Source organism: Dasypus novemcinctus, chromosome 6, assembly GCF_030445035.2.
Source record: "Dasypus novemcinctus isolate mDasNov1 chromosome 6, mDasNov1.1.hap2, whole genome shotgun sequence".
In the NCBI taxonomy this organism is placed as follows: domain Eukaryota; kingdom Metazoa; phylum Chordata; class Mammalia; order Cingulata; family Dasypodidae; genus Dasypus; species Dasypus novemcinctus.
Genome location: NC_080678.1, coordinates 90,878,823 through 90,894,746, shown reverse-complemented (window position 1 = coordinate 90,894,746; position 15,924 = coordinate 90,878,823). Strand labels below are relative to the sequence as shown.

The 15,924-nt window shown below is 39.7% G+C and overlaps 1 pseudogene; it reads left to right on the top strand.

The window, feature by feature from the left end:
* The first annotated feature begins 9,208 nt into the window (after positions 1–9,208).
* Positions 9,209–9,307, top strand: LOC111762495 (U6 spliceosomal RNA; annotated as a pseudogene).
* Positions 9,308–15,924: the final 6,617 nt, after the last annotated feature.

The window sequence follows — 15,924 nt, the reverse complement described above, 5'->3', positions numbered from 1 at the left end:
GGTGCTGAAGCTGAAAGGGTTTCCAGGACTCTCAGGAGAATTTCCATCTACAGATTCATGTGATTTCAGGCCTTGAGAGGGAAAGGAAAGATGTCGTAAGAAGGCCGCTACCTTCAAACCTGACATATAGATGTATTAGGACTTATTAATCAGGGCAAAATACCTGTCAGGGTATTTTACCAATACCAACACAACAACAGGCAAAGGACACAAACATGCCATGCCAGTTACAGAAAGCTAATACAAATGACCAATTAAACTCATTTAACCTCGTTTATATATGAGTTTTATAAACTCATTTAACTACAATCAAAGAAATGCAAACTAAGTCAATGACCCACTCTTTCTCAGCCATGATTTGGCAAAGTTAGAAAAGTATGATAATGACCAGTGCTAGCATGAGTATAAAGATGACAGCCTTTTAAAATATGCATTCCATCTGAGCCAGAATTTTTACTTTTAGGAGTTTATCCTATGGAAATAATTGACTATTTTTGAGGCACCATTACAGCATTATTTATAATAGTGAAAATTTGAAAATGACCTGTCTTCTTAAAAATGAGTACAAAAGATAAACAAAAATTTAAATTTAAAAAAGTGAGTATATTATTACTTATAAAAATAGCATGAGAAATATTATAAATGGTATGGACAATAGGGTCCAATTTGTTTTTTTTAATAAAAGATGTTTGAATATCTATACCTGAAGGAAGAACATGTGGTGAATGGCAGACCAAAGCTTGAATGGTGGAAATGGATTATGATGGCTTTTCATTTCCTTCTTTTTGCTGATCTATATTTTCTGATTTTTCTATGTAGTAATATTTTTAAACAGCAGATCTATCTTTAATTCTCCTACTAAAAATTCCTCCACGGCTCCCACTGCTGACAGAATAAAGCTCCCCTGCTATTCCTCCTTGACCCAGCCCTCCAGCCCATCTCTTTCTCTTCACCTTATCACTCAAAGGCAAAGCTCCAGTGATATCTAGCACTCTCGATCTTGCCAGTGCAGCAGGACACGTCAGGTTTTCTTCAGAAGAAAGCATCTCTCAGCCAGGACGTCGATGCTTCTCAAGAACCAGGTCAATTACCACCTTCTCCTTTCTTATCATCCCTTCCTTAGAGAGGAAGGACCACTCTCTCCTCTGTGCCCCACCACTTCTGTTCTGACTGCTATCCAACACCTGTTACACCTCATTGCATGACCAGGTTACCTAAGGTGGGTGCTTATGCCATAGTTATCTCTGGACATAACTTATTGGCTCCCAGCGTGGTATCCAACATGGAATGAGTGGGCACTCAAATATGTTTAAGTAACATTAAAGAAAAGCCTAGTATGAGTCCAAGCAGAATGCTTTCTCTTCTCAAGATAGAGCATGTTCTGTATTGTTTAAGGTGAAATCAGTATGGCATCACATTTGCTTCTTCCTACTTTCAACTTTTTATTCATTAAAAGAGATAAGGAGGATACTCATTTTAAATTCAGAATTCTGTTTTTTGTCAAACTTCCAGAAATTAATTAGCCACTAAAGCATTAAACTGTTCATGTAAAATGGTCAAATTTCACCTATATTTTGGGTCATATCACCATTTTATAAGATGAAGAAGGCAAGAGCTGTTCTTTGAGTTGCATAAAATTCCTATGACTTAGAGCAATAAGGCTACATTTGTGTGAATTCTGTTCATAGCTGATGGAAATGAAGGAAATCCATCTGTGTATCTTTCTAGCAGCAAGATATCAGGGTCAGCTCAATCACTTTGGCATATATATTAAGTAAAATACTTTTTTTTAGATTATTTCATTTTTTGTTTCTGAAAGGGACAAAGGGTTAAATAATTTCTTTTCTACCATTCTAGCAGGGGATCTGCAGAAATAACCAGGTAACTTTATTTATTCCTCACCATAGTCCATGAGAGATTCCAGTTCAACTCCAGGGCAGACTAAGGCTGAAAGGCTGAAGCTGAGATGTAGCAGGGTTGGATTTGCCCCACGGATGTCTCAGTGTGAGGTTTAGCACTTCTTACTGATGTCCTCCTTAGGATTCTAATGACCTGAATCCCTGAGCCATCTCTGTCCACTCCAAAGTATACTTCAAACAGAACCAGAGTCATAACTCAATGGCATCATCTAGAAGAAGATAAGTGCATCCATCACCAAACACTGCTGAGCACTACATGTGCCAGGTCAGCCACTACTGGAGCACCAAGAGAACTGCAAAGAAAACCTTAAACCTGAGCTTTCTTTTAACTCTGCTACAGAAGAAGGACAGGACAAAACATAAATGGTTTTGAACTGGTACTGAGAATAAGGAAGCTTCAAATAACCAACTCACATTCAGAGAACAAATTACCCCTTCAAATAATTACCTACTCACTATAATTTCCAGGGCAGGTGGACAGTCTTCTCATCCAATTGGTCAACAGGGGGATCAAAGAATGAGGGTGCCAAGACTCTTTCCGTGAAAATGACCATGAAATGTCTGTTGGACCTCAGCCAGCCATTTCCTCTTTCGAAAATAACGAAGACCTTTCTCCCTGAGGTTCACAGGGCATTGGCTTTCACTCTTATCAACTACCATGAGACTATTCCAAAGAATTTGAGGGAAAAGAAAAGGTTTTCAGGTAATAATCGCCAGATTTAAACATATACTACATTCAAACAACACAACTCGCCACATGCAAGGAGATGGGACATTAAGATGGTGGTTATTTTCCACATTTAGAAGGCCCTTAGGCACACTTCAGAGAGAATAAAAATGCATTTAAGTACTCTCCTCAAAACTGATGAGATTAAAAATGTTCACTGCATTGAGTGTTTCCTAATGATAAAATGAAATTTTATGGGGAAGACAATTTACTTTTAGCAAAGTTTTATTTGTGTTCTAATTTATTGTTCATAGTTTCAAAAATGGAAAATTATCAGTTTAAATATATTTAATATATTATAATTAATAATGAAGAACTTGACTACTACCATTATTAGTGTCTGTATAATTAGTTCAGTATACTTCTATTATCTTTGAAGGTACATATTCCTATTGTAGACACTTCAAGAACAGAAACCGAAAAATCAGAAAATGCCAAAATTTCATAATTTCAAGTTTAAGTCTGAAATTCACTTTAGATATGCCTCTCAAAGGAGTCTAAGTGACTTACCCCAAGTCATGCAGAATATAAGTGACAAAGCTAGTATCTAGTCTGAGGGCTTTGGGATTTGAGTTCAGAATCCTTTACAACTTAATTCTGTGTAATTTGGTAATTGTCTCCTTAAATTCAGCTTAGTCAAATATCAAAGAAGTCAAGTAAAAGAAAAATAAATAAAGAACTTACATGATCATTTATTATGGTTGAAGTGTGAAATGCAAACCCTTAACTTTCACTCAGTTTTGGCATACCATTTACTATTACTTCATTGACTGATCAACTAGTAACGATACACAGTGAGAGATACACAAATGTTATTGACTATAGGTCAGCTAAACAAAATGGTCCAAATTAAGCAGACTTAGAGTTATGGACAGAACTTTTCTTGTTCTTTTATACCACCCAGTGGAATGAGTCTTTCTCAGAATGTTCATAATTACCTTGAAAAATTCTTTCACCTTTCTGGAGCTAATACATTTTATGTATTAACATCTTTCCTCTGCCAGCCACAAGTGACCACAATTGAGGGTGGCATTGAGGTAGTGGGCAGCTATGACAAGATTAGTCTAGACAAGAGGAAGCCTTTCTTCCCCTATTTAAGTTGATCTCGCCAAGAATTTGTGACTCATCTTCAACAAAGTTGGTTACAGCCTGTGGGAGACACCTGGGAGAGATGTTCACCGCTATTACTCTAAGTGGACCCTGAAGGAGCAATTAAATTAAGTGTGTCTTTGCTGGGACTTGGCTGTCATTGGTGTTCACACAAAGGCCAGGTCAGACTCTGACCCACATGCATGTTGAAGGGGCTAAGCCAGAGCAAGTGTCAGGACACAACCTCTCCCCCAGCTCACAAATCTGGAACAAGGTAGAACAGTCCCTCAGATGCTCAGAATAATGAATTCATACATACCGACTGGACAAAGAGTTCAGTCAGACAGCTAGAATTTCTGGACTGCCTTCCATGGAAGACAAGAAGCATGGAGCAGACATCACCATGTTCCCCCACGTAAACTACCCCCTCTATTGGAGCTAATCCCCCGCCATCCTGCACACCTTGGCTCTCCTACCTCCTCACTACTTCATTTCCCCTATCCCTCCTATTTTCTCTCTCTATCCAAATAGCACCCAGATCTAATTCCTTCTCCTTTACCAAGTCTTTCCTGACTTACTGGAGAGAGACAATCCGTCCTTCTGCTGATCCTCTGTCACATTCAGGGGCTCCCCATCATACTTTAGGAGCAATAACATGAGGTATGGTGTCCACAGACCTTAAAGCTACTGGTTGTATGACCTTGGACAAGTCTCTTAACCTCTCCAAGACTCAATTAGAAAAAAATGAGATGAACTACCTCAGAGTATGTGAAACATAGAAAATGCTCAATGATGTTTTATTTTCTCTTCCACCAATTTTGCACCTATTTACATCCATGCTTTTTCTTCAGTGTAAGTTAGCAAGCAAGGAACACACCAGGCATCTGTGTATTAATTATCATCCTAGGAAAGTGCTCTGAACATAATTGGCCCTTAACACATAATTGTTGATTGACTGATTAGGTTGGCTGGAGAGTTAATGGTTTTGTTTTACTAAGCAGCATGTTACACCTGGAATAAGTCCTGAACTAAATTATTGATAAATAACTTTAAGAATTGACAGTTACTTAACTAGGTGTATGAATTTGTGTAGGTCCCAGAAACTCTCAGAATTCCAATTTTTTTCATTTATAGCATAGGAATAATGCTACCTTTAAGATTGTTCTTTGAACTAAAAAAAAAAGTCATATATTAATTTGCCTGAAAAACCATGTTAGCTGTTGTTTGCATAAGCAATCAAGAGAAACAATTATACAGAAAAACTCTGCTTTGGCAGCATTAAGCTCAGCCCAATTTTTCAGCAAAATAAAACATGCATGACCAAGGACTCCCCTTCTGTGATGCTAATGATATATTGCCTTTCAGGAATAGATGTGTATTAGTTAGGTTAAAGGCTAAGCTGGTGTAACAAAAAGGCCTGAATAGATGGTGGCTTAAAATTTTCTCTTTCACTCAACTGCCTAAAGGCAGTGAATGGTGGAGGTGGCTTCCAATTTGATAGGGGTGGCTTTGTCCCATTAAGTTGTTTAGGGACCTAAGGACAGGTTGTTCCCACATCAATGATTCTCCATTTTGTAGGCCATTATTCTCATCATGATTAAAGTTGCATTGCCATTACCTCTATAGCCCAACCCATAAGAGGGAAGAGAAGGAAATCCCAGGTCAGGCAAGTTATTTTAAGTAAGTGAGTAAGGTATTAAATACATAACTTCTGTATATAGTCTATTGGCAAGAATTTGGTTAAATGGTCTCATCTAGCTGCAAGGGAATCTGAGTAATGTATCAAACTGGGAAGTCACAGGTATAGGAAAAGTGAAGAACAAGTTGGGGGAGGGGGAATTAATAACTGCCACAGATATGAAACAGGAAATTAGGGAGAGATTTAGAAAGAAGACTAGAGAGCAGAATGAATCTTATATCTATACAGCAGAAAATAAATTCAGGGAAGAAAAGGTGGAATTATCATAAAGGAAGAAAGGGGAAGATGAAGGAAAAGTGAAATAGTAGAGATGCAAATGATCAACACATTGAAATATAAAGGCACAAAACCAGAAAATGAATTTAAGAGTTCTAATACCCTCATGCAGTATCCAGAAAGAGTCCACCCCAGGGTGGTGGGGCTCCATAGGGTATTGCAGATCCCCAATAGCTGCCATCTGATAAAAGACAGTGCCAAGAAGGGATGTGTACAACTGACTGAAAGAGAGTCAGACTCTAAGATGTGAGACTCATCAGACAATTGCTCTTAGATAGGCCAGAGAACTGAGGTCACAGGGCAAGCCACCCCATCCCCACCCCCCAAACTGGAGAGACAGACAAACACAGAGCTTCACAGCTTCCTGGGAACAGAGGTTGCTGCTGGAGCCAGCAACTGGTAGGAACACAGGAGTAGTCATGGATGAATTGCTGGAGGCTGAGCATGAACTAGCTTTAGAGTCATAAAAGCCTGGGGCCCAGTCTCAGGGAGCCCCCACACTTTTGTGAGTTTTACCTCCAGAAGCCTGACCAGGTTCTCACAGTGAAGAGCACAGAAAAAAAATCCCCTTGTGCTTCAGGCCAGGGTTTTGGAAAACTAAGCATTTCAGAATAGGTCCAGGCCGTTCTGTTCTTGGGAACAAGGCCCTGCTGTCAGGAGGAGTTAATTTGCTGGAGTTTTGTCTGACCTAGGGGATGAGCAAGTGGACGACTTGAGCACCTTCTGTCCTTCCTGACACATAAGGGGAGGGGAAAAGTACTAAGAAACTCTTCCAAATAACACAGCCCAGGGACTCAGGCTCACTAAAAAAAATGGAGACTTAATTGTAAGATTACCGAATGCTTCTCCTTTGCAATGCATTACCACCCTAGCCACGGAGCTGTTGTATAGTTACAATAGATTACAACTGGTAGAGCTGCAAGACATAGACTCTATTTAGGAAGGAGTTCCCCAAATAAAAGAAGGGAGACAAAAACAAGGACCCTAGAGGACCTTGAAGTTTTTGACACCTACAAAATGGAAAAGAATAAACACAGCCTAGTTTATATCCAGATAAACATAAAACCCTATACCAAGGACCTATTGCCTCAGTTCCTATTTCCTGATACACAATGTCCAACTCTGAACAAAAAATTATAAAGCATCCTAAAGGTAAAAAATAAAAATAAAAACTCAGTCTGAAGAGACAGATCAAACGTCACAACCAGACACAGATATGGCAGAGATTTTGGAATTAATAGACCAGCAATTTAAAATAACTATGCATATGATGCTAAGGGTTCTACGTGGAAAAGTAAACAACAGGAAAGAACAGATGGGTAGATTGTGGGAAGATGGCAGAGTAGAATGGTCCAGGATCAGCTCCCCCTCTGCCAGACTGATTGTTAAGCAGGAAGGAACTATCTGGATCAACATTTTGAAACTCTGGAATCCAAGAGAACACTGTACAGCATCCAGAGAAGAGTGGGAGGAAGAGGCTGGCAAATCATGGTAAATACCAGTAAATAGCTCTCTTCGCATGGTGGCTACCAGTGCCCATCCCCCTCTGGAGGCTGGCAGCAATAGGGTCTGGCCATTGGGGTAGCAACTGGCACCAAAGAAGGGCATAAAAATCCACTTCCCCGGGATCAGGGTGGGAGCGGGTATTGCACAGGCCAATTGCTGATCATGGCTTCTGATTAGCTACTTCAGATCACTGGGGGCCCAGCTCTGAGTGTGGCCATTGTGGCAACCCAGCCCAGACAAAGGAAGCAGAGGAGATTTCAAGAGCATACACTTCTTCAGCGCTGTGAAAGCAATTGAAGGACTGCTTTGCTGAGCAGGTCAGGAGAGTGCAGCTTAGGGGAGTTGTGGAAGAAGCTTCTGGCACACTTGAACTCTCCCTCACCCTCTTTCCAGGGCAGTTTGGAGGTAGCCAGCACCCCCTTTGTGGGTCCTTGGCCTTGTTCTGCCTGGTAGAGAGTGACCTGGGAAACTCCTCTCTGGTGTGCGCACTCCAAATTTGCCAAACAGGCAAAAGCAGCTTGAGGCAACCAAGGCAATAAAAGAAATAATTGAGGTGGTGGCCTGAGGCAATACTTTTAAACACCCAGGAAACAGCTCCTACACTCTGGTTTGTTAGACTTACCCCACTCAGCTAACATGGAGTTGAAGAAGGTCAACCACCACACCAGGGAGCCAAGAGTGCCTACAACTGAAAGCAGGAGGATTGCATCCAGCATCCATGTGGAATCTAAGCCCCCTCTTGATATAGATGTGGAGTGGACACAACCATTCAAGGTACACAGGATGGAAGAATGGAATGTGGATTGGAGTGAACTTACTGATATTCTATTCATGAACTGTTGTGATTAGTAATCGAAGAAGATGTGGCATTGGTGTGGAGAAGGTGGCCACGGTGGCTGCTGGGTGTGGGGAACGGGAGGAAGAGATGAGATGTGGAGGTGTTTTCCGGACTTGGAGTTGTCCTGGGTGATGCTGCAGGGACAGTTACCGGACATTGTGTGTCCTCCCATGGCCCGCGGGATGAAACATGGGAGAGTGTGGGCTATGATGTGGACCATTGACCATGGGGTGCAGTGGTGCTCAGAGATGTGTTTGCCAGGTGTGGTGGATATCTCATGATGATGGAGGAGATTGTTGCTGTGGGGGCGGGGGAGTGGGATGGGGGGGTGGGGAGTATATGTGGACCTAATATTTTTTGAATGTAATATTAAAAAAATAAATGAAGACAAAAAAATAAAATAAAATAAAAAATTTTAAAGAAGACTGGAAACTGTAAAGACTAATGATTAAAATATTGAAATTATACAAAGTAAAAAAATAAAAATAAAAAAACAAACATCCAGGAAAGGGAGAAGTAGAAGGGACATTTAAACCACTGTAGGCAGGAGTGCTCCAAAGGTCATTAGCAAGCACAAGCCCAGGGGAAGACGTAGGCCCAGAAAAGAGAGGGAGGACTCTGCACTTTGCATTTCCCTTGGGTGGACCTTCCTGATAGGACTGAAGCTCAAGGAAAGCTCTGTGATATAACCAGCTGGTTCCAAACTCAAGAAACAGACATCTTGAGGAATAAATCCCAGAGTTCACATTTTAAAATATTAAAGTGTATAGTGTGCAGTAAAAATACAGGAGAAACAAAGAAACATGGTCCATGAAGAAGACCAGACTATGGACACACTGGACAAAATATTTGTAATATTTTTATATTGACATCATGAAATAAATACAAAAAATACTGACTAACTGGACTTTATCAAGTTTAAGAATTCTCTTCAAAAGAAGCCAGTGAGAAAACAAAGCAGTTAAAATGAAAGATAACATAAGAGCAAGGCACAGAGTAAGAAAAATTGTAAATAGGCTAGGTTTTGAAAAAGTAATCTTCAATATGCTCAAGGAGATGAAGGAAACTACAAATAACTAAAGGATATCAGGAAAGCAATGAATGAAAAATATGAGAATCTCAATAAAAAGATAAACTTTTTTACCTCTTTACCTGTGTACTTCAGTAGCACATATACTAAAATTGGAACAATATAGAGAAAATTAGCATGGCCCTTGCAAAAGGATGACACGCAAACTCATGGAGTATTTTTTCAAGGAACCAAAGAGAAATACTGGAATTAAAGATGACAATAATTGAAATAAAAAAATTCTCAGGAGGGTTTCAACAGTGGATTGGAACAGGCAGAAGAAAGAATCAGCAAACTTGAAGACAAGACAATGAAATGAGTCAGATTGACCAGCAGAAAGACAAAAGAATTATAAAAAGAAAAAAATAGCCTAAGAGACCTCTTGGACACCATCAAGAGTACCAATATATTCATTATAAGGGCCCCAGAAGGAATAGAGTGAAAGGGACCAAAGGAATATTGAAAGGAATAATGAGAGACAACTTCCCAAACATAGCAAAAGACATGAATATGTACACCCAAGAAACTCAAGAGAAACAAACTTGAATATGCCCCAACATATACTGATCTAACTATTGAAAGCAAAAGACAAGGAGAGAGTTCTGAAACCTGCAAGAAAAAAAAAAAAACAAGAATTTTATATCAGGTGAGACTGTCTTTCAAAAATAAGGAGAACTTAATATATTCCTAAATATTAAAAAGCTGAGGGAATTCATCATTGGACCTGCCTACAAGCAGTGCTAAAGGGAGTTCTTCAGACTGAAAGGAAAGAACGCTAGACTATGGTTCAAAGTGGCATAAAGAAATAAAGACATGCAGTAAAGGTAACCATTTGGTAGCTATAAGCGCTATTACCATTGTATTGTATTGTTTGGGTACATAACTCCATTTCTTACTTCTTACAAAGTAAGAAGTGCCAAAATGAAAAAAATGCATAAAAAATAATGAAAACCTTATGGTTTGAGGCATAATAGGTACACGGATATAATTTGTAGCAAATGCAAAATGGTAATAGGGAAAACTGCATATGTAGGAAGAGTATATGGGAAGCTGTTATGTTCTGCACGATTTTTCTGTAAACCTAAAATTCCCCTAATGAAAAAAAAGAACTAATTAGTAAATGCGAATGTCATGAATGTGGAAGTCATAATATGAAAGAACTTTCCAATGAGCACTGAAAACATTTAAACATGGAATTACATTTAAAAAATAGTTCCAATTAAAAATGCACATCATAAATCTTGACAAAATTTCACAGTTTAAAACATTATAAATCACTGACTCACATCCCAAGATTCTTTGCACACAAAACAAGGCATGGGAATGGACCATGCAAGTTGAAAGGAGAATAGTTGTGCTAATTTTCTTATCTTTTATATGGTGGCAATTCTAATGCTTCTTAATTTGATATAATGAAAAGGAAGTGATATTTGAGACCTAAGAGATGAAAAGGAAGACAAGACAATGAAATGAGTCAGATGAAAGAGATGAAAAGACCTAAGAGATGAAAAGGAGTTAATTCAGTACAAAGTGGTGATGTTGAAAATATTCTAGGAATAGGGAACAGCGTGTGCTCTACTGAATCAGAGTGACAATTTTGAGGAACTGAAAAATGTGTGGCTGGAACATAGAACTTTGAAGAAAATGGCATGAGATGATGCTGGAGAAACAGGCAGAGGACACATTATGTCATGGTTAGTAAACCATTTTAAAGATATTGAAATTTATGCCAAATGAATTTGGAAACTTTGAAGCATATTAAGCAGATAGCATGGTATGATGATGGAGTGATATAATGAGATTCTCAATTCTTTTAACGGTCAATCTGGATGCAGATGAAAGAATGGACTGGAAGGGGCCAAAAATGGAAGTAGAGTCCTCACGTTAAAATGAAGTTGCAGGGATGAGCCTCCCTGGCACTGAGGGATTACTACCAAGCACCGGCTGGTGATGCAACTAGAAAAAGACCTTGAATAAAAGGGGGAAATGGTAAAGACAAATGAGTTTATATGGCTAAGAGACTTCAAAGTGAGTCAGGAGGTCATCAGAGGGGTCATGCTTATGCACATCTCAGCAGGATCTCAGAGACAGTCAAAGTAGATACAACCCCAGGTGGTGGTGATCCTGAGGGCTCCGGAGACACCAGGTCCTCCGGTCATGATAGATGGCTCTGGAGTTCAGTGCCTTGCCAGTGGGCCCTACTTTGGAATTTGTGCTCCTGAGTGTGATGGAGTTGGACTCACATGTGACTTCTCTACATATGCCTTTTCTGCCCCTTTTATTGTACTTGTGGCTGGTCCTGGGATTGGTGTATGCCCAGGAGACTGAATCTCTGGGCTGTCCATGTTCCAGCTTGGTCCTGAGCCTCAGCAGAGTTGCATCACCTACTCTCCAGTTCTTTGGCCTTACCCAGGTCAGCTGACAGGGAGGTGAGGGTGAACAACCACCACACCAAGGAACTGAGAGAGTCTATAGCCACGGGCATGAGAGTTTCATCCACCAGCCAAGTGGGATCAAAGCCTCCTCTCAATTGAGAGGTGGAGTGTGCATTGCCACCCCAGGGTCCTAGGATGAAGGAATAAAATATGGATTAGAGTGGGCTTACTGGTATTCTACTATAAATTATTGTGACTCTAGCAATGGAAGAAACTGTATCATTGATGTGGAAACAGTGACCACAGGAGTTGCTGAGGGCAAGGAGAGGGAAAAATAGGTGTGGTATGGGGACATTTTCAGGACTTGGAGTTGTCCTGAATAATATTGCAGGGATAGACGCAAAACATTATATATTCTGCCATAACCGACTGAATGGTCTGGGAGAGAGTGTAAACTACAATGTAAACTATAATCCATGTGGTGTAGCAGTGCTCCAAAATGTATTCATCAATTGCAATGGATGTACCACACTAATGAAAGAAGTTGTTAATGTGGGAAAAGTGGGGGTTTTGGGGAGTGGGGCATATGGGAACCTCCTATATTTTTTAATGTAACATTTTGTATGATCTATGTATCTTTCAAAAATAAATAAAAATGTTTTTAAAAATTAACAAATAAAATGTTCCCATCCCTTTAAAAAATGGTGGAGTTGTAACAATTTTAAGAAATATTTAGGAATTAGAAACAGCAGGCACTGGTGATCGGTTGAAGGTAGTAGGTTGGATAGGAGAAATGTAATTTAATTTGAGAGTTACTCCCATCATTCTGGCTTGAGCACTATAATAAGTGTTGATGACTTTCATTGAGATAGGGGAGAATGGAGGAAGAGTTTATCTGGGGAGGAAGATAATGAGTCTAACTTGAATAAATTGAGTTTTAAGTGCCTCGGAGATGTCCAAGTAAAGAAGACAAAGGTGGCTTGTATATAAACATGCACAAACTGCAAAGACAATATGCATAATGACTATTAATGCAATACCACAATAAAAAATCAACAAATACAATATAGTAGACTTTTTATAGTAGAGCATAATATATTATGCTCAAATGAGTTTTTATTACACATTATAAGTATTATTCAAAATTAAAAATTTAAATAAAATTCCCCACATAAATTTTCCCCTTAATTATGGTTTTATTTGTATTTAAAAATACATAGGAAATTCTGCATATGCCCTGGATCAAGCTTATTTTCAATCAGTCACTTCCATTTTGATGACATGGTTTGTTCTGACAAGTCCTTTTTCAAGCTGAACACAAAATGGGGAAACTCTTGTGGATTTTCCACTGGCCCTACTACCAGTGGTGTATGCTGCTTCCTTGCTAATGGCGGTAGAAGAGTTTCATCTGCCTTTTATCACTTGAACAGTTTTCTGACCATTATGATTGTAACTGTAAACTGAAGCAGCTGTGGTAAAAGCTGTAAAACACCAAAGTATCTGAAGATAAATGCTGTCACCATAATTGAAAATTGGACTTGCCAAAGAAGCTGCCACCAAGATTAACTGGACTCCTGTGTTTACCTTGCTGATGAATACTGGTTTTAACCTAGCAGTGGCATAGCAAGGACTGAAATGTTTAGCAACTATTCATTGTGTTGGAAGAGTTCGATACCTGATGTAAAAAACGTAGTAGCAACCAACATTACATCTCTCGAAATAATCATGTAAGTAAGTGAAACTGGAATAAGATCTGCTTAGGTCAAGCTAACATACAAGATGCTGATAAGTATGTTATTAGCAAGTGGATCAAGAGCACTTCCCAAAGCTGATATCTGATTGGCCTGGTTTTGAGCAAAAAATCCATCCAACTCCATGATCCTGTTTGGGAGGAAGGGACGAAGGAAGGGAGGAAGGGAGGGAGAGAGGGAGGGAGGGAAGGAGGGTGGGAGGGAGGAAGACCCCATATAAATTATCTAAAGGAAAAAAATATATAACCTTAATAAATTCACAAAAGTTATTGGTAACATTTATCATCCAGTCCCGATTTAAATGTTTACTTAAATGCAAGTGCACATATTTCCTTACTGTTTTCATATAGCAACAATATGTTAATAAGATAATGTAAAACAAAATAATATAACCCCAAATCCAGCACTGAGTTTGGTATTATATGATTCTTCCACCACTGTTTTTTCTTTTTCCGTAAGCACATTAATGTCCCAGAAAAGGATACTCCTTTAGCCTATATTCCTAAGTAAAACTGATGTGATGTGAAATAGAACTGAAACCAACCTATAGGCAACATGTAAAAAGAATCCCACAAGTTTTGACATGTTGCATTCTCATTTTCATTTGTCTCAAGATATTTAGTGATTTCCTTTGCAATTTCTTTGACCCACTAAGTGTTTAAGAGTGTATTTAATTTTCATATATTTGTGGATTTCCAAGTTATCCTCCTGTTATTAATTTCCAGCTTCATTCCAAGAGGTCAGAGAAAATGCTTTGTATCATTTCAAATCTTTTTAAATTTATTGAGACTTGTTTCATGACCCAATTATGTGGTTTATACTGGATAATGATCCATGGACACTTGAGAAGAATACATATCTTGTATTACAGATGTTCAGTAGAACCCTCTTTAATTGGAACCCTAAAATATCAATGGCATATAATAACAAAATATTATTTCTCATTCAATTTACATGAGAGGGGAGACATTACTACTGACCCCACAGAAATAAAAAGTATCATAAGAAGATACTACAGGGAAACGGACTTGGCCCAGTGGTTAGGGCGTCCATCTACCATATGGGAGGTCTGCAGTTCAAACCCCGGGCCTCCTTGACCTGTGTGGAGCTGGCCCATGCGCAGTGCTGATGCGCGCAAGGAGTGCCCTGCCACACAGGGGTGTCCCCCGCGTAGGGGAGCCCCACGCGCAAGGAGTGCACCCATGAGGAGAGCCGCCCAGCGCAAAGGAAAGTGCAGCCTGCCCAGGAATGGTGCCACCCACACTTCCCGTGCCACTGACGACAACAGAAGCGGACAAAGAAACAAGACGCAGCAAATAGACAGAGAACAGACAACCGGGCGAAGGGGCGGGGGGCATTAAATAAATAAATAAAATCTTAAAAAAAAAAAAAGAAGATACTACAAAACTCTATGCCAAAATATTAGACAATCTAGATAAAATGGACAAATTCCTAGAAACATACAATTTACACTGACTCTAAGAATTAGAAGTCCTCAAAAGACCAATTACAAGTAAAGAGACTGAATCTGTCATCAAAAACCTCCCAACAAAATATGCCCTAATGACATCCCAACCCTGATATTGGTGTCTTTCTTGTTGCTTCAGCTGTTGTTTCTCTTTCCTTTCACCAACTTCCTTTAAAGGCAAGTTCCCTACTCCCACCGATGGCTGCATTCATGGTTCTTTTGTCTTAAGTCCAAGAAGATTGCTAACTTTTGACATGTATTGCTCAAGAGCCCCATTCCATTGTGGAACCTGACATAAACTTTCTCATTTTCTAAAGCCTAAAGATAAGCCTTCATCTCCAGAGAACTTGTTCTCTCCAAAACTCTATGCCATCCTTTGAAGTCATTGTCTGGATTTGTCAGGTTGCAATGACAAATACCACAGAATGCATTGTCTTAAACAACAAACATTTATTGTCCCATGGTTTTAGAGGCTGGAAATCCAAAATTAAGACATCAGCAAGAATATACTTTCTCCCAGAAGTCCGTGGCATTCTAGTTTGCCACAAGCCTTGGGATTCCTTGGCTTGCATCTCTGCCTCCCGTCATGTGGTGTGTTCTTTCTCCTTGTGCCTGCTCTGCTCATTCCCACTGACTTCAGGCTTCTGGTTCCTCTGACTGGACATGACTTTCTTCTGCTTATAAAGGGCTATAGTAGTGCAGATTAAGGCCCACCCTAATGCAATTGGGCCACACCTTAACTAAAAATAACATCTTCAAAAGGCCTTATTTAAAATGAGTTTACCCCAGGGCCTTCTGGGAAGATGGCATCAGAGTAGGTAGGCAGGGCTCAACTCTCTCACAAAAACAATGGAGGAAGGGAAAAAGCTGTCTGAGGGAATTGCTTTGGGGATCCGCAGATCAGGAGAATGTTGTGCATCCTCCAGAAGGGCAAGGGTCAGGCAGACAAAGAAACCAGAATGAAAACTGACTTATTAGCTCCTAAGGCTGGAAACTGCTTTCCCCCAGCATCAAGGCAAAAGCCTGGATAAAACCCATAGTTCACTGCAGCCAACTGAGAGGTAGAAGGAGGTCCTCCTCCCTTGGAGGAAGAGGGTCTGGTGGAGAGTGGAAAGTGGTTTCTCTTCAGTGAGTTTGGCCAGCAGAGCCTGCTTTGACTCTCTACTCTGGCTAGATAAGAGTCACAGGCAAGTGGAGGTTGAAAGAG